General features: G+C 39.5%; 1 long non-coding RNA gene across 1 annotated transcript in view; it reads right to left on the bottom strand.

Annotated features, from left to right (window-relative positions):
- LOC108440255 overlaps positions 1-20255 on the bottom strand; it is a 52922-nt gene extending 32667 nt beyond the window's left edge. Inside the window, exon 1 of the long non-coding RNA XR_001858820.1 lies at positions 20048-20255. This is a non-coding gene — a long non-coding RNA (uncharacterized LOC108440255). The remainder of the gene's footprint in view (positions 1-20047) is intronic.
- Between the last annotated feature and the right edge of the window lie 203 nt (positions 20256-20458).

The following is a 20458-nucleotide window of genomic DNA, read 5'->3' as shown; positions in this document are numbered from 1 at the left end:
TAATTTTATTTTTAAAGTTTAATTTTGTCAGTAACCTGCATTTTCTTGAGTTGTTTTTACCTAATCAAAACAGCCCAACTGCAGTTTGATTGATATTACATGGAGTGTGTGATTAAATTAAAAAAAAAAAAATTATAAGTAAGTAAAAACATTAAAAAGTGATATTTGTTGTTCAAATGAATTTTTCATTTATTTGCTGCATTAAACGTACTGGGAAAAAATATAAAACACATAATAGGTATAGGTCATATTTTGGTTTATGTTTTCTTCCAACATGTTAAATTCATTAGATTTATCCACTCGGAGGTTTCAAAAGGACCATTGAGAATACAAAATGCCACACATTACATGTAATTACATCTTTCCACCAGAGAGGTCTCCAAATCCCTGTTTCTTACATAGTGTAGCTTTAAGTTTGTTACCTATACAGCAGGGGTGTCAAAGTCAACTAATAGGCAGGCCAAATTAAACAATATCAACATTTGGCTATAATCCAAACTGACCACTGTTAATTCAAAATACGTAAAAACGTCAATAATAATATATAGTGCAGTAGACCTTGAAGTATTACATGGATACTTGAAATATTCCAAATTTAAACGTCCCTAGGAGCTCAGTCTTTTAGAACTACTTACTTACTTGAACTAGACACCTGGCATCTTTTCTTTGCTGCAAATTCATTAATACCTGGGCTCAATTTCTTGTGTTTATATTGGCTGAACTGCAGTTAGTTTTTTGATGTTGTGTTTAACTGTGTAGAATTGTATAGAACTGAGGTATAACCGCTGTCCCATAGGTTTTGCTATGGTAGTCACACATTACGTGTGAAGCTAATATTAACAGAAAATGAAAATAATTTTGCGGGCCAGCTGGGATTGTGTTGTGGACCTGATCTGGCCCGTGGGCCTTGTGTTTGCCCCATGGGCTATAGAGGATGTGTTAACTCGGTTTTTTCTTTAGAAAATATTCAAAACATTTCACATAATTTCAACACGGTTGCCCAGTCTCTCTCTAGATGTAACTCCGAACACGAGAATTCTCTGCGAGGTAATGGTTAATCGAGTTACATACAAGAAATGTTTCAACAAACGTTGCAAAAATGTATTTGTTTTACACAAGCAAGCCTGTAAAGCTGTTCCGGTTTCCACACGTAGATATACAGTTGAGCTGAGACTTTAAAATCAATACACTGAGGCAGTTAAACACAGCAAAACATACTGCGCCTCCAAAGTCTTACCAGAGCTCTATAATTCTGCATTAATGCAATGCACTGAATTAATAGGAGCTTTACAGAGCTAAGTCATGGCAACAAGCTCTGTTCATCCTCCAGTGGCGTCCCGTTGGGCTGGGACAGCCTCTAGTATCAATTATGCATTGATTAGAGCACCCCAGTGCCCCTCCCTCTTTTTATTACTGCCTCTCAAGCTATTATTACCCTCTTTTTCTCCCTTTCAACCTCTCTGCCTCTCGAAGCCACATAAAATGCTCAGGATAATCATTTTAAGCAGGGTATTCACCATTTTCTGTCTTAGCGTCTTTGTGATAGAACACTGCTCCATGTCTTGTTTTGGTGGGAAGCAGGTTGGAGGTTGATATTTCCATTTGAATGCAAGCTACAGAGCCAAACCGAGTGGCCAAACATGTAAAATGGTGAATGTAAACATAGTGGCACAGTAAAAATCTGCTATTATACAATACAAACGGTTGATACTTGTGTAAAAAGCATAGTTTTAATGTATTTTGACAGACAGGCTATTCGACCATTGTGGTGCAAGGTGCCATGAAACCATGAAAATGAGCTAACAATGATGATTAATAAGTAAACCACCAAAACTGTGAAGTGTTGTTACTAATGTAATATAAAGCTATTTTATTATAAAATTTAAAATTAAATATTTTTAATTAAATTACATGAATGCAATATTTTAAAGTTTCTACATGATTTTGATACCAAAGCAGAATTATTTATTTATTTATTTATTTATTTATTTATTTATTTATTTTATTGTGACACTGCATCTGCACAAGAAATGTCCTAACATAGCTGTAGTAGTATGAATGTGACAGGGTAACACACCCAAAGTTCTGATTTTAAAGTGTAGGCAAAAACACTGCAGACTTTAGCATGCTGCCTCCTTAAACACACCTGATTCAGCTCATCAGCTTATTCTTGAACTGAATTCAGAGCATTAGATGATGGTAAATGCTAATACCTGCAGCACCTTGGCCCAGAAGTTCCCCAGTTCAACAAGCCTGTTTTAAACCATCTTGAAATGCGAATGGTTTTAATACTATATATTTGGCTTCCAGTTCATCCTGTTTCAATACCAAAACTAGTATCAGGGACTGATACGCTTCCTTTACTCTTTCTTTACTCATACTTGACCTCTTAATAATGCTCCAATAGCAACATGCGATACCACCTGATACCGAGTGACATAAGTCTAGCTAGCATATGCTGGCAGTGAACACCGTAAAGTGTTACTGACACTGTAGCAGTCAGACACAAAGTCACTGGGCACTTTAAACATTACATTTCATCATATACCTGTTAGGAATACCAAGAGCAATTTTGGCACATTTTTAAATGCACCCACAATTAACTACTTCCCCAGTATGGATGGAAACATGTAGACCATCAAAATAGGCAAAAAAGTCAACATTTGCTACCAACTTTTTTTTGTTGACTTTACTCTATTAGACTGAATAGATTACAAGGTATAAACTTGATGTAGTCTCTGTAAAGTAGTTTGTGCCAAGACCGTATTGTCCTACTGTGGATATTCCAGTACACAGTGAAGTAAACTGAGCTGCTGTAGCTCAGTTTCTCAGCAGGTTTGCTCAGTACTCAGTGACCAGCATGTTACTTTGAATGAAACAAGTTTACTGGAATACTGGAAATTGTCCATAGATAGAGCTGCCTGTATTGTCACATTTCGCATAGTCTGTCAATTGGACAATCAAGTGTTTTTATACAGTGTGAGCACATAAACTGTGGGCTTTGTCTACATATGGTGGTCAGTGTGAGTCATCAAAGAGGGATTTCTAAAATTGCACAGAGTATGTCTAATATTACTACAACTCAACCAGCCAATCAAAAAGCTTCGGAAAGACGTAAAATTCCACAAGTGAACTCTTTGAATGCATTAGCTTCAGTTGTGATTTCTGCTGTCACTGTGCTACAGAGACTGTTGCTGAAAGAAATGAGGAGTGAGGATCAAAACTATGAAATGTACTTTACTTACAGCTGTATGGAAGCACTTTTCTGATGCATAACAAAACCTATTCTTCTCTACTGCAATGCTGCTCTATCCAATTTAACTAATGTAACATAGCTAGCACATGCATGTAATTTAAAATAAATTCGATTTTAATGATTAATTTGTTAAAATACATTGCATTCATTTACGACTACATAATTTTATGTAGGTAAGTAACTGTGGTATCTGCAAGTACTAAATGTACAAGTAGACTCGTTCTGAAAAAATTATTTATAATTACATAACAGGAAATATTGATATGCACTTATGTTACTTGCATATAAATAAGCTGTACTGCTATAATCCATCTGAATCAGTAAGTACACTAGTAGCTACACTGTTGCTGAATATGTTGTTTATGTGTAACTACACAATTATTACAGACACTTGATGTAAAATGAGTCCAATACTTTTTCTATAAGTGTGTGTAAAGTTTTCTCGTCATCAGAAAGGATTAAATGTGCTGCATGATTTTGTGAAAAGCTTACATAAATTAACGGAATGAGAAGTAGGATGTTATCTGCTGTCCCTTCTTTCAAGGGTAAATCAGGGCAAACTGCAGATGGTTTAAACATAAAATGTATATTCTTGAGACTTAACTACACCCATAGCACCAAGCTGTGTATCATCTCCCTATCCAGCTTTGACCCACCACGAAGAAGTCTTCAGCAGCAAGATGCACAATGAACTGAGAAAATATTTACTCACAAATATAATTACATCTCTACTGAGTCATTTCCCCACCTGTTCTGTTCAATCAGTCTTTTAGCGACTAAATTAAATCAATCTGTGAGTCACAATAATTACAGTCTTCCTCTCGGTTTGTTGTCGTACACAGATGTCATGGCTAGCTAGCTGCAGACAGATCCTGATACGTTCATAATTGTGCCGCTTTACATGAGGAATACATACACACTGCAAACGCCGACACACATCATTTTATCTGCCGGCAGTTTCATGATTTGCATTCACAAACATAGCACTGAGCTATATAAAGCATTGTACTGTATTGGGTAGCTGCTGCATCTGAGCAAAGGCTGGTCATCTGCTGTAAACAGCTGCTTGGAGGATGACATATCACGTCTCTTATGTGTCCTCTGCATTCGAGCTGACGCATGCATGCAGGCCAACAGTGCCATTCCATTCTGCCAACAGGCAAAACACAAACAGCCGTGGCCCCCCCGGGGGGGTGGGGGGGTGTTGTTGAGGGGTATGGGGGCTTCCACATGCCACCAATTAGAAATAAGTTTCAGGAAACCTCTGAGAACTTTCAAATTACATTACACTTAGCGCCAAGCTTACTTGTTCTCTCCACATCCCTCTCTGCAGAAACATGTAGGTCAGCACAGCAGCGCATTTCATGAGTTAAATGCTCCACAGCTATGAAAACACTGCAGAAAAGTCTCAAAATGCATTCCATCCATTAAACGATAGAAACACACTCTAAATCAGAGCACGCTCACCCAAAACATGGTACTTTCCATATTTTATGTAAATCTGTGAAGTAGTTGTTTTTATTTGCTGTGTAGTTTCACATCGTTATTAGTTTGTTATTTTGTGGACGAACGTGCTAACAACACTGTAAAAAGTGGAACAGTACAGTGTTTTTTAAGTTTTGAATTGATATAAAATATTGACTTTATTCATCTAAATGAAAAACATTTGCTTTGCATTCATTTTATGGAAAGTATTCGTTTGGGTTGAATAAAGCCAAATACATTGTGTGCTACAAATAACTGTATTAATCAAGTGTTGACCTGCCCATGACCTGCAGGTGGAAATTAGCTAGTTAGCTAACTCTGGGGCAAAGCATCTTTCTTCCTTTCTGCAGGCCCCCTAGTTATCCTTCTGTCAGCAGGCAATTTAAAAAAAATAAAATTAAATGAAACTTTAATATCTCTGTAATCAGATTAATTAGGCCACAGCTGGTGCTCTGAATGTGAAATGCTGTCATCGCATGCTGTGAAACCAATTGACACCTCTCCATGAAGATGACCATGCTGAACACTGGACAGCACAATTGCAGCTTTCTTCATCTGAAACAGTGGTTTCAGCCCCTGTATCACAAAAAAGCATTTCACCACACGAAAATGGGTTTTCCATCATGCCTTTATGACAGCAAAATGTGTAGTTCACCTCTGAAACAGGTAAAAATTGCCTTTGTAAAAATAACATCATAAAAAATGGTAAAAAAAAAACAGTAAAGCTAATTTCTGCTGCAGAAGCACCAGACAAAATCCGTTAATTAACAGTAAAAGTATGTTTTCTCAACGACGTTAAAAATCACAGTAATTTCATTTAATAGATAAACACTATACTATAACAGCTTCAATAGTTCAGCAAGTTATTCTGACATGCAAAGAAACAACCACACACACATTTTCTAAACTGCTTATCCTTCTGGGTTGTGGGGGAACCATTAAAACACAAATGTCTGTGACATAAAGGTAATCGTTTGTTTTTGTTTATTTATATTAAATTTGCGTAAATGATCGAAAGCAGTGTTAAAATGCTGTAGCATCCTGCTACCAGCTTGTGCGATCATGGATGCGTGGGAAGGCATGACCATGCACACAGGCTCAGAGGAGGTGTCACAGCTGCAGTAGGAGAGACTTTAATCTGTAAACAGGTTGCTGTTGTGGATATTACCAGTGCAGCAATGTTCTTTGTACTTTGTACTGGGGTTAGTCGGTAAGGTTTTGTGGCTACCATGGACTGGAATTGTGTGGCTGTTAATGACGTTCTTCCCTGATGCTGATGTTCATTAAAAGAGCATTCACTTGAAGCACCAGCATCTCATTTTACACAGACAGCACAGCATAGTTTCTATGTGAAAACTTGCTGTATGTCCATTTCTAACAATTTTGCATGTAACAACTTTTGTATTCATTGTTGACTCAGGATCCGCTATTCTAAGTCATTTGTGCTGTTGATCACAGAGTGGCGGTTATTAAACGGCCTCTTCATTCCCATACGTTCCAAAACGTGAGCGGCGGTTATTCAATCAAAACACAAGCAAAGCTGCCGAAGCAGCCTGATAAAATGACAACTGGGTCCAAAACATATCATCTCAATAGCTGTCCAACTGGTATGAGGAGGCAACACAATGATTGACGTAATATGATTAAATGTGAGGATGATTAATGTAATATTAATATTCTTGGCAGTTTAACTGCTTAAGGACTCAAACTCTCTAAAGTACAGCAAGCTGAGCATATTTGCCATTTCCATAAAAGGACATATACAAAAGTTGGGGGGCAGTCGTGGGCTGGAGGTTAGGGAACTGGCCTTGTAACCGGAAGGTTGCTGGTTTGAACCCCAGTGCCCACAGCACATGACTGAGGTATCCTTGAGCAAGACGCCTAACCCCCATTGTACCCCGGGTGCCATGGATAAGCCTGCACACCGCTCCAGCCTTTGTGAGTGTGTGTGTGTGTGTGTGTGTGTGTGTGTGTGTGTGTGTGTATTCACTAGTGTGTATGTGGTGTTTCGCTTCACGGATGGGTTAAATGCGGAGGTGGAATTTCCCCGTTTGTGGGATTTAAAAAGTATCACTTAATTTAAATTAGATGCTTTGTTCAGGAAAGAAAGCGGAAAGAAGCACATTCTCTAGAGGGAGCACACCTCAGTCAATGAGTACGTGGGAGAGCTGGGAGAATTCCCAGTTTGCCAGTAACTCTAAACTAACGTATAAGCTCACACATATAAGCACATGAGTGCTGTTGTGTGATCACAGGAGCACTCAGACAACATATCAGCATATATATCAACATTTATTATGTCAAATTGAATGTGATGGTGTGAATCTGGTACTGGCTGATGCAGTCTACAGATTTTATTAAAGCAATAAGCCACAAGAGGCTGTGCATTACTGCGAGTTTATCACGGGAAGAGTGTTCTTAGGCATGACGTGAAATGATACAATCACAGTAAAGTAAGGCCTCAAGAGCCTTATTGCTTTTAGAAAATGGTGACCAACATAAAATATGATAAAATACACAATTTTTCAGAAAATAATTTGTTCTTATTATTAATAATTGACATAAACAAGTATGCCACCAAAAATGTTTCCTTTAGAGTATGGTATCACTGCCAAGCAACCATGGATCACTGAATGAGGAGAACGTTTGGTCATATAATAATGAACGTATGATAACACAGCACTGTTTAACGCAACAACCTTTGCTTCATAAGTACATTTTGGTCACCAAATTACCACCACCAATTTTATTTAGTCCTAATCCAGCAGCGCCCCTCTTCTAGTGCTGGGGCTGAATCTCAAATGGCTCCCTGATGACTACATACTGCGCTACGTAGTAAGTTAAATACTGGATCCTGCACCCCAACAGTGCAAAATATAGGCAAATAATAGGCATTTGGGACATGCATACTTACGTATTAAGTACTTTAATTCAAGCCTGAGACGTTAATGATGGAATTGTTTAGCCCTTTTAGCCTGTTATCTAGCTGACCACCCTAGCTCTAGCTAAGAATATAGGTTGCCTCCCCCTCAGTTTAAACAAAAATGGGTTTTTACTTCATCAGTATACTTGGTGGTCCATGGAGCGGCATGAGAGTCAAAGATTAACAGCACAATTTTTTTGGATTTTACAACGGCTTTAATTGTTGTTTAGCCAATCAGATTTTAGGACTGGAACTATTGGTTTAATACATTTTTTACTATTACCAGTGTAGCAGTTTTTATAAGCGAATCAAGTGAATCAGACAAGAATGAAAAGGCCACTTAAGAGGGTATATCTGAGCAAGTGGGGAATGCTGATCTTAATTTACTAAGCTAACATTAGTTTGTGGTGTATTGACTGCATTGATTATGTCACATTTAAGATAAAAGCTTTAGCCAGGTGGGCTGATCTGCATCATGGATCTCCTAAGCTCAACAAATACAGTTGTGATCAAATTTATTCAACCCCCAATGCTGTGAAGGGTTTTATGGAATTCAGTGCACATTTGTAATTGCGTTCATAATTAAATCTTACAAGGACTTGTTAAAGAACTAAATGCAACTAAAATAGCATCAATTGTTTTTGTAATAAAGTATTAAATTGTCTTTTTGTGATTTCTTCATTGACACAATTATTCAACCCCTTTACGACTACCACTCTTAAGAACAGAGGTTCATTCCAGTGTTTTCAATCAGGTATTAAAACCACCTGTGGATGTCAGCGAGCAGTAATCAAGCATAATTAGCACCAATTAGGCAGATTTAAAAGGACTGTGATACTCAGCTCCTTCCAGACATCTACTGGTGTGTTTACAAGCATGGTGAAGGCAAGAGAATGGTCCCAGAAGACACGAGAAGAGGTTATTTCTCTTCACAAGAATGGCAATGGATATAAGAAGATTGCAAAGTTGTTAAATATTCCAAGAGACACTATCGGAAGTATCATTCGCAAGTTCAAGTTAAAGGGCACAGTGGAAACGCTACCTGGTCGTGGCAGAAAGAAGATTCTGACCGCGACTGCTGTGCGCTAATTGAAGCGTAATGTGGAGAAAAATCCCTGCGTGACTGCTAAGGAACTGAAAAAAGACCTGTCAGATGTGGGCACCAAAGTTTCAGCTCAGACAATAAGGCGCGCACTGCATAACGAAGACCTCCATGCCAGAACTCCCAGGCGCACCCCCTTGCTGACTCCAAAGAACAAGAAAAGTCAACTGCAGTATGCCAAAAGTCATGTGGACAAGCCACAAAAGTTTTGGGACAGTGTACTGTGGTCAGATGAAACTAAATTAGAACTGTTTGGGCCAATGGACCAGCGCTATGTTTGGAGGAGGAAGAACCAGGCTTATGAACAAAAGAACACCTTGGCTACTGTGAAGCATGGTGGGGGGTCAATTATGCTTTGGGGCTGTTTTGCTTCTAATGGTACAGGAAAGCTTCAACGTGCGCAGGGTACCATGAATTCCCTTCAGTACCAGGAGATCTTGGAGGAAAATGTGATGGAGTCAGTCACAAACCTGCGGCTTGGGAGACGTTGGACCTTCCAACAGGACAATGATCCGAAGCACACATCCAAGTCCACTAGAGCATGGTTGAAGATGAAAGGCTGGAACATTCTAGAGTGGCCATCGCAGTCACCAGACTTAAATCCAATTGAGAACCTCTGGTGGGACCTAAAGAAGGCAGTTGCAGCACGCAAGCCTAAGAATGTGACTGAACTGGAGGCTTTTGCCCATGAAGAATGGGCTAAGATACCCATAGGTCGCTGCAAGACACTTGTGTCAAGCTATGTTTCACGCTTGAAAGATGTCATAACTGGAAAAGGATGTTGTACTAAGTACTAAAAAATAATGTCACTAGGGGGTTGAATAAAACTGATAATGATGTGAGCACAGAAAAGACATTTGTGGTTATTTCATCATAAATGTTATGTTATATTTGTCTAATTTATAAGTGCCTCTTTGATATAATTGTAAATAAGATGACTGAAATGATCAAAATCAAACTGGCCAAAACACTTTATTTCAGTGGGGGTTGAATAAATTTGATCACAACTGTAGGTAGAAATTGTTGTCTATTTGCAAAATGCCATATTTACATGCAATTTAACTGGGAGGATTCCCCAAAAGGAAACATTTAATACCTTTAAACCTCAAGCTCAAAGTCAGCTAGCATGTTATCCTGGCTCTTTCTTCTTTCTTTCTTTTTTTGTCATCTAATCACATAAGGCAACGAATGCAGTATAATGAACATTGTTTCAGAGTTGATTCAGAGTGACCTTATTTCCAGATAATTTCATAAAACTAATCTACTTCCCTCCTTGTTGCATTTAGCAATGAGGTGTACTGTGAGGTTGGTTAACCATCTGGAAAATTGTTTTGATGAATGGAAATAGGTGCAACGGGCGACCCAGAATCAGGAGAGTGTAATTGCAGCGTGTCATTTGTTCACGATTCAGATGGGCTGTAAGAGATGGAGCCAAAAAAATAAAACACAAAGCGCTACAAAGAGCAGGGCAGAAGAAAGTGAATCGCTTAGAAATGAGTCAAACTAATTAACCTCGTTTACTTAAACAATAACAGTGAAGGTTGGAGAAGAGAAGTGTTATCTTCTTTAGAAAACTAGTTCAAGATGTTTTCGACACCATTTGTGATTAAGCTCCAAATTCACCCCCATCCATGTTGGGCATCTGATACAGATAACATGGCCAGTCTTGGGCAGTGTCAAAGTTCTCATACCCGGACATGGTCATGACGTAACGCTACAATGTAGGATATGTAGAAGTGCATTATGCAATGTATAGCAGCTACAAGTACATGTTTCACAATTTTTGACACAGCAGGAGCCAGACAAAAGAAACTCTTTCATCTAAAGTTTGCAGAAAGTATGGTGTTGCATGTTCAAAGCATTTTATTGCTTCTGAGAAAACGAGTATTTAAAAACCGAACATTATTATTAAGAGACCCTTATTAGTCCCACAATGGGGAAATTTCACCTCCACATTTAACCCATCTGTGAAGTGAAACACCACATACACACTAGTGAGCACACACACACTAGGGGGCAGTGAGCACACTTGCCCAGAGTGGCGGGCAGCCCAATCTGCAGCGCCCGGGGAGCAGTTGGGGGTTAGGTGTCTTGCTCAAGGACACTTCAGTCATGTGCTGTCGGCTCTGGGGATCGAACCGGCGACCTTCCGGTCATGAGGCTGGATCCCTAACCTCCAGCCCACGACTGCCCCAACATGGTGCTATTGCCGTATGGGGAATATGGGTGTACATGAATATTTCAGCCAGGCCTTGTTCACACTGTAGCACTTATCACAGCATTAGTGTATTGTTGCTTTTGGAAGAAAACTAGTACCGGAACTTTATATAAAGAGGTTTTATGATGTTAAATTTTCAGCATTTCTCTTGGTCCATTCATCATGAACTTTTCACCCCATATAAATTAGCATTTCCAAATTCTGTAAACAAAATAATAAAAATAACTAAATGTACCACTGACAGCTGTTGAATGGATGGGTGGTACACACTTACCATTAGTCAGTTAGTGAAATGCCCAAGAAACTGCTAATCAGTCTGCTGTAGTATCTTATAGCACAGCCTAAAATATGTTTCTTACAAAAATAACTACAAGTTTTTGGACCAAAAAGTAAGTGGGAATACACACTGCAAAAAATAGAGATGGGTCACACAATGTCATTCACTCCTGTTAGTGAGCAACACTCACTCTGGTGTGAATTCACACTGAGACTGTGCCTGATGCTGTTTCAGCATAGAGCCAGGGTTTGGCTCTTTATCTGAACACAGCAAGGAGAGGCAGGAAATGGGATACAACAGTTCAGTCTACAAAGAGAACGCTTGCTGAGGAAGGAGTCAGTGTGGCACACTGGACTTGGCATTGAACATATCTCTCTTGGAGTATTCCAACAACACTCTCTTCACTGATCACTAGTCTTATAGTGCAGGAAGGCTGTTGCATGTCCAGTGGTTTGTAGATACCATCGCATCCAAAGTATCTTCTGAAATCATTTGCTGATTTCATGTGGCCGCCAAATCGAAATCCAAAGTGAGGCTGAGGTGGAAAATTTCCAGATACAGCTACAAACGGAATAGGGTGAAGTCAGAGAAATTTGGCCAGATTCTTGTAGATGTGATGAAAAATAATAATGCACATAATACTATGTTAAAAAATATTAGAGAAATACTTTTCTTCTTCTATTCAGGTGTAAGACATCTACCTGCAACATAATCGGTCAGGTCAAAACGGGAAAATATGGGTTTTACACAATGGGCTCGTCGTCAGCTGAAATGAGTCCGTGAACCTTTACTACAAAATCATTATTTTTAACAAAAAAAACCTTTTGTATTTTAATTTTTAGTTAAAATATCCTTTTAAATTCCATTTTTTAAAATTGTCTGTTTATATGAACAGTGTAAGGTGGATTTGGGTGTTACAAACAAAACAGTTGTTGAACAGTATCATACATAGGACACCACACAGGAATAATATTAAAATTCAACAGTAATAGTGTAAAAAAGTGGGTCAAAACCAGAAAACACAGAAGGATCACAATGGTCATCATAACACCAGGCGAACAAAACCAGAAGGGCAAGGCAAGTAACGTGGTCGGTAAGTCAGGCAAAAAGGTTTCATAACACAGATCAATAATCCAAAGTAAAGGTACCAGAGGGACAAGCAAAAAGGCAGAGTAGAAGACAAAGCAAAGGTCAGGAATCAGAATAAGGCCATCAATACAGTCAGTAAGCTCCAGAAGAAGCAATACCTCACAGTAAATCTGACTAAAGCCCAGGCTTATATACTAACTGTGCTAATCATGTGATAAATACACACAGGTGAAACCACCTAGTAATCAGGAGACTGTGAATGCTGATAGGTAGAGAGTGTCATAAGTCATGAAGTCACTGAGAGTTCATCCAATGACTGACAGGTATCCAAAATAAATGTTACAAATCCAGACTTGAATTTTCAGTCTTTCAATAAAATTTGAATATTGTCCATTAATAGCAACCACAAAATCACCTACTTAAGGTCAGTTCATAAGGTGGCCCATTTTAGCCATAATCAATGATTCATTTTAACTGTGTGTTAAGCTACAATTCCACTAACTAAAAAAATTCTTTAAACTGATTTTGCAAATCTCAGTATTTCTTTAGACCATAAACCCATTAAATATGGAAAATAACATTATTATTGAAGAATAAAATTTAGCATGTCAGGACATTCACCATGTGGAATGCCATTCTTCAATTAAGGTAATACCCAGCCCACCTTAGCAAGCTCTGACCAATCAACATTGGTTCATACATGTCACAAAATCTGACATTATTTGTAGTGATAGACTGTAAAAAAAAATGCACTAGGACACCCCAAACTTATCTGACCCATTCAACAACTTCAGTCTACTTATTACAGATGTGCATCCATTAATTAGTGGATATTCATTTAACAAAACCATAAACAAAACAGTACTTCAGCTGATACAAGTGTAGTTGATATTACTGTTGTTAAAGTCATTACCAAGAAGGTTTTGCTATGTATGGAGATATACATTTGAAAACAAGCGAGCCAGGGTGCACACTAGGCTAATGGCTAACTTCAGATGACCAGCAGTTCCATTGCTTCTTCTCACAATTGTTTGCTCTTTGGAGAATAAACTGGACTACCTCCGGATCCAGCGGGCTACCCAGCATGAGTTCAGAGACTGCTGTGTTTTCGTTTTTACAGAGACGTAGATGACGAGCTCCACTCTTGCCATTCAGCTCGATGGACTGTTGTGCTTCCGGGAAGTTCCCGACAGAGACGCTGAGCTGTGCGGTAAGGCTCGAGGTGGGGGACTGTGTATTTACATCAACACTCATCATGACAGTGAGGAAAACCACACCTCATCCAATTGAACAGGTACTGTGTCTGTCCACAGCTGATGTGCAGAGAACTCTACACAGAGTCAACCCACAAAAAGCCCCAGGATCTGATAGCTTACCAGGCAAAGTGCTCAGAGAATGTGCTGAACAGCTGGCTGATGTTCTCATGGACATATTCAAGATCTCTCTGAGTGCTGCAGTCATTCCAACATGCTTCAAGTCCACCATTGTCATCCCTGTGCCAATGAAGTCCCCAGTGTCTTGACTCAGTGACTACCATCCCGTTGCACTCACTCCCATCATCATGAAATGCTTCGAGAGGTTTGTCATGAGGCACATCAAAGGCCAGCTCCCCCCCTCACTGGACCCACTGCAATTTGCATATCGCCCCAACCACTCAACAGACGACGCCACCTCCACCACACTCCACCTGGCTCTCACCCACCTGGACAGTAAAGACACCTGTGTCAGAATGCTGTTCATAGACTTCAGTTCAGCATTCAACACCATCATCCCTCAGCAGTCTGATTGGAAAACTGAGCCTGCTGGATCTGAACACCTCCCACTGTAACTGGATCCTGGATTTCCTATCTGAGAGGCCTCAGTTAGTCAGGTTAGGTAATAACATCTCCAGAGCCACCATGCTGAGCACCAGTGCCCCTCAGGGCTGTGTGCTCAGTCCACTGCTGTTCACTCTACTGACTCACGACTGTACAGCTCAAACCACATCATCAAGTTTGCTGATGACACGATTGTGGTGGGCCTGATCAGCAAGAATGATGAGTCAGCGTACAGAGAGGAGGTGCAGCAGCTAACAGACTGGTGCAGAACCAACAAGCTGTCTCTGAATGTGGACAAAACTAAGGAGATGGTTGTTGACTTCAGAAGAGTGCGAGGTGTCCACCCCCCACTGAACATCACTGGCTCTGCTGTGGAAGTTCCTCAGTGTACACATCACAGAGAACCTCACCTGGTCCCTCAACACCAACTCCATAGCCAAGAGAGCCCAGCAGCGCCTCTATTTCCTGCAGAGATTTAAGAAGGCTCATCTCGCCCCTCCCTTCCTTACCATGTTCTACGGGGGGGACTATAGAGAGCATCCCGAGCAGCTGCATCATTGCCTGGTTTGGGAATTGCACCTCCTCCGACCTCAAGACCGTACAACGTATAGTAAGACACCTGTGAAGATCACTGGGGTCTCTATCAACTCCGTCATTGACATCTACACCACACACTGTATCCAAAAAGCCACCAGCATCGTGGACGACCCCATCCGTCCCTCACACTGACTTCTCCCACAGCTTCCGTCAGGCAGAAGGTACCAGAGCATCCGTGTCACCACTGCCAGACTCTGCAACAGTTTTGTTCCGCAAGCAATTAGGTTTTTAAACTCACAATGACTGACCTTGCTGCTAATACAGTGTTCACACCATGTTGGATGAATTATGGAGGCTTCCTCAGAGAAGATAATGAGCTAAACTATAGCTAGATAGGGGTGAGCTAAAGAAAAGTGTCTTTTCTGTAACCTTTGTTCAGTTCAGGTTGGTCATTTTGGTTTCTGTTGTCATCTAAATTCAATTCAAACTAGTGGCTGTTTTTAGTTTGCTGAGCCGGTTTGTATCCTGGGTGCTCAATGTTCCCAGAAATCATCAAAACAGTAATATCTTAAAATATCATTTTTAGTGCAATAGAGTCTTTTCATATGTAGCTGCAGTACTGTTTGTGTATATGAGTACATCTGTAATTGTTATCTGTGTACCATGATTTTTGTATTGTATTTAATATAAAAGGTGATATAAAGGGTGAAACAAAATTAATTAAAAAATTAATATACAGCTCCACACTACTAACATGCTGCCATTCACAAAGGCTGTATTACTGTTACCTCTACATTTGGTGTTCAGTGTTAAAATGACCTTAATTTAGCTAAAAAATGTATACTGAAGATTAGGACTCTGGACTTGACGTCAAGACTCAACTGTCTTTACTTGGGACTTGATGCTGGAATCAAGGGTGTTTCATAGAGTTAAAGAGTCACATTTACAGTACTGTGAAAACAAAATATGTAAATGTATACATAAATTTCATAATAAACGGACCAAAAGTAATGAGCTAAAATTACCTGGAAAAAAAGTCTGGTTCCATTGAGTTACATTGAAAGTAAAGTTTTTTTCCTTCTATTACTATTTTGGATATATATATATATATATATATATATATATATATATATATATATATATGTGTGTGTGTGTGTGTGTGTGTGTGTGTGTGTGTGTACAGTACTGTGCGACAGTTTTAGGCATCTAAGCAAATTCTTAAACAACTGACCTCAGGAGTGAGTTTATCACAATATACACTAGAATAAAATCATATTCAGAATTCAAATAAACAATAAAAAGTAACAAGAATTTCTTGGGTCCATATTTTTCCTGGACACCTTCACAGCCGCCACAGAGACTCATTAATATCATCAATTACATCATGAGCTCAATTTACTGAGCACTGATTGGTCAAACCAGGAGCTGCTTTTTAACTACATAGAATACTGGACTTCCTCGAGGAGAGGCTTGGAGATGGGTAAACAAACACACAAACACACCAACATCTAGAAAATCACTATTTATTATATATATATATATATATATATATATATATATATATATATATATATACAAAATCATTATTAATTCATATTCTATACATTTTGTTTATTCTAATATTAACACTTTTCTCAGCAAATAAACTCAAACTACACAAATAAATAGATTCTGAAATTGTGTCTTGGGTGCCTAAGACTTTCACACACTACTGTATAAATACATACATGTTAAAATACTGCCACCTAAATGAACTCAAGTACTCAAGTATCTGTGCTGTGTGATTCTTTAATTTCCCCACCTCAGCCTCACACTGCATTGTAGACTACAGGTGAAAATATTGTATAACAGTCTGTACTCTTCTGGACAATCTTCACTCTAAACTTTGGAACATTGCTGTGAGGATTTGACTGCATTCAGCCTCAATAGCATTAGTCAGGTGCTAATGTTGGGTTGATGCTGAGATTTTCGTTGGGAGTGACAGGGCTGGACAAGATTAGAAATGAGCAGATCAGAGGGACAGTGAAGGTGGAGCAGTTTGGAGATAAAGCCAGAGAGGCCAGGTTGAGATGGTTTGGACATGTGTTGAGGAGGAATAGTGGATATATTGGGCAAAGAATGTTGGAGATGGAGCTGCCGGGTAGAAGGAGAAGAGGTAGACCTCAGAGAAGGTTTATGGATGTAGTGAAGGTGGACATGGAGATGGTTGGTGTGAAAGTAGAGGAGGCAGTGGATAGGGCAAGATGGAGGCAGATGATCCGCTGTGGCGACCCCTAAAGGGAGCAGCCGAAAGAAGAAGAAGAGGTGGTAATGTTTGGTTATCAGTTCTGGGTCTCAAACACCACTCTAACTCATCCTAAAGGTATTGGATGATGCTTTGCTGCTGAAGAGAACACAGTTCCGCTGTTTCACAGCCCAATGCTTCCTTTTGCTGACGTTTGGGCATTAGGTATGTTGACTTTAGGCTCATGTCCAAAAGCTCCTGTCCATTCCTTTCTATTGTCAATGCTTTTTTTATGGAAATTTTACAAGCTGAGTGCAACTGAACACTGTCTTAGCAATGGGTGCACCTAAAAGTATGAATTTACTACCCAAGTAATCATAAGTGTAAAATTCGATAAGTAGCGATTTGAGGGATCCAATAAGATGTAATTGGGGCTTGGCCACCAAACACGTTACAGGCCTCCAGTGTGATTGCCCCGTCTTCTCTTGCAGCAATTATTTAAGAAATCAATGTATTCATTGGCAGTAAGCTATAGAATATATGCAAACCACTGACATTACAGAGGTCGTTAAAACCAGACAAGGTCAGTGAAATCATCTGGAATGTGTAATGGGATTTTACTTTCTTTCAGATAAATAAAGAGCTATGTCAATAATGTCTTGCCAAGGTCTTGGCAATGATTTTTGTATGATAATGCAGTCTTCCAGTAATCACATATGCAATGATGCTGCTGCTAATGTACTTTAAAGCCCCGGGGAAACTAAATAGTTTTCCTTCTAATTAAGGTCATTTTGTTGCTCGTGGCCCAAAATATGCATGAACAAAGTATGTCTGAGGAACACCTTCCCAAAGTCTGTGAAATATCTGCTATATCTCACAATATTTCTCTCCTCTTGATATAAACTGGGGGGTCCTAATATTGGATAACACCTGATTTTATTTATTTCGTAAGCAATTCCTAACCAATCACAAGGCTGATGTCTCTTGCTCTGCCACACAAAACAGTTTCAAAGTCAGACTTAGTCTTTAGGAGCTAACCCAGCATAACCCAAAGCTAGCGAGCTGTGGATCTGTGGATGCCGGTCATCTGTTCATTCGCCCTTTCTTCATTTACACGTTGCTTCATCCATCCGTTTGTTCAGTCATATGTTCGTCTGTACGGATGTTTGTACATACACTATTTTGCATCCAACTAGCGTCATATAAAAGCTGGATGATGATTTTAGTTCTGCATGAGGCCACTGGAACAAATCAGCTCAACTCAAAATGATATAGTCACTGATTACATGGCTTTTCTTGAGTTGACTCAACTTGAGGACACATAACTCAAATTTCTTAGGTGAGTCAAAAGTTCTCTTAATGCTTTGGTACTGCAACTCAGTTATGTAAATAAAATGAACTTGTTTTTATACTCAGCTTCCTCACCAGCCAAGACCCTCTCCATCACTCCATCCTGCAAGACACTGAGTACACGCTTATGGATGGCTACGGTATCACTGGGGCTCAAACTCACAACCTCCTGTTGGGTAGACGGCTCAGTCCACTGCACCACTCAGGAACACATGAAGCAACTCAGATTTTGTGTCTACACATGTTTAATACACTGGGGAAGATATGTGTTGTTTTGACTTTGAAGCATGGCATCATCTCATGTGGTGCAGCTGTGAAATAGTTCATCCCAACATCAGGAGGTTGTGGGTTTGAATCCCAGCAATACCACAGCGGCCCATTATACTATAATATCCATTATTAAACCCAAGAGGAGAATATGCCAGATGGGGCTGCGTGACAGAAGGAGCGTCAGCTAGTGGGGAAACTGAGTTTGATTTATCTAACCGAGATGCAGATCTAGAAAGAGTAGCTTGGAGAATTTTTGACTCAACTAAGACCTTTGAGTTGTGTGAACTAGAAAAGCCGTGTAATCAGTTACTAAATCATTTTAAGTTGAACTGACCTCTCATTTTTTACAGTGTGGCAAAGAAGGCTAAGAGAGTTGGCCTGCCAATCAAGATCCTCACTAGCCCCGCCCACGTAGTGCTCAGGCAGGACTGATCAGCGGTTTTTAAGCCGTGTTTTATATTTATATCTTATATTTTTTCATTAAATATTTCTTGGATGTTTAAAATAACATTCAATTTAATATCATGAAAACATTTGTGACATTTCACCCTGTGTTCTTTAAGCCACATAAGAATAATCAGATCAGAAAAATCCTAAACAGTTTAGTCAGTTTTAGTCGTTGTCTCCGCTATTCACTTTTATTGGAGCCTTTCTTCACCTTTAGCACATACACTATATGTCCAAACGTTTGTAGACACCTGCTTTATAAAGTTTCTTCTGAAATCAAGAGCATTGATAGGGAGTTTCAGAGCTCCACATCATCTCATTCAATTAGCAATGCTTTTCTATTCCCTGTGTTAGCAGTGGGTGCAGATTAAAGCAGCTCAATTTGCTAAATAGAAGGAGTGCCTGGATATTTTTGGACACATAGTTTATCCAAAAAGCAAAATAAATGCAGCATGAAGAGAGAGAGAACCAAACAGGGGAAGGGGTGCGAGTAAGAGGGAGTGGGTGAGTGAGTAAGTGAGTGTGGGGGTAAAATTAGCCCTTGAAGCTTAGAAAAGCCCTAAAATAGCCCCTGAAGAAAGAAGCAGCTAATTATTGTCAACCACTTTTCCCACACAAAGAGCAACGTCAACTACACTACTACTTACATTCTGATTGAGCAGGTCTACAAACATTTTCACTTAAGATTACAGTGTCTCTCTTACAAAAACAAGCACTCTACTGTTATTATAGATTGCACACGTCTTGCGTCACACATTCCAAGACTGTTTGTTTTGGGGTTTTAGGCCTTAATGAATGTTATTTGCCAAATGAACTGCACAAATGACATTAAAATCTTGTTCACCACACCAATGTCAACTGTAAACAGGCACCAAGCATCAACATTTAGTGTCTCAAAAAGATTACTTAGAAAACAGTGCTGGCTATAAAAAAATTTATTTTATCAACTCTAGCAAATCAAGGTTTCTAAATGGTCCTTAACTTGGTTGCAGAGTTCTAGGAAAATCGTTTCATTGCTATTGAACATTTACATTATATAGAATGTTCCTTACCTTTTAAAAAGATTCCCTAACCATCAGGTGAAGGGATCTGAAGTGGCTCTTCTGTGGTATTCACCAAAAATCCTTTTTACTTTTAAGAGTGCAGTGGTAGGCCCAGGGTGAGTGACCAGACCAGAGGAGGTCACTCTGAGCTTTTAGCATGCAATGGCTGAGTGACATTGGCTCAAACAGTGAAACCCACTATAAACGGCACAAGTATCAAAACCCTCCTGGTGTGAACCTAGAGCTAATTGAGAGGTAATCAGTAAGTGTGGTGTAATACAGAGCAGGTGCTGAGGGAATGGATGAAAGGAGATGGGGTTGAGGGGAGTCCCATGTGTTCACTCGTAATTGAGCCTCTGATGGGCCAACAGCGTCATTAGTGCACCAAAACATGCTGATCGTCAACATCTTGTTAAGCAG

The sequence above is a fragment of the Pygocentrus nattereri genome, chromosome 27 (genome assembly GCF_015220715.1).
Source record: "Pygocentrus nattereri isolate fPygNat1 chromosome 27, fPygNat1.pri, whole genome shotgun sequence".
Classification (NCBI taxonomy): domain Eukaryota; kingdom Metazoa; phylum Chordata; class Actinopteri; order Characiformes; family Serrasalmidae; genus Pygocentrus; species Pygocentrus nattereri.
Note: the sequence above shows the minus strand (reverse complement) of the source record. Positions and strands in the feature narration are given on the sequence as shown.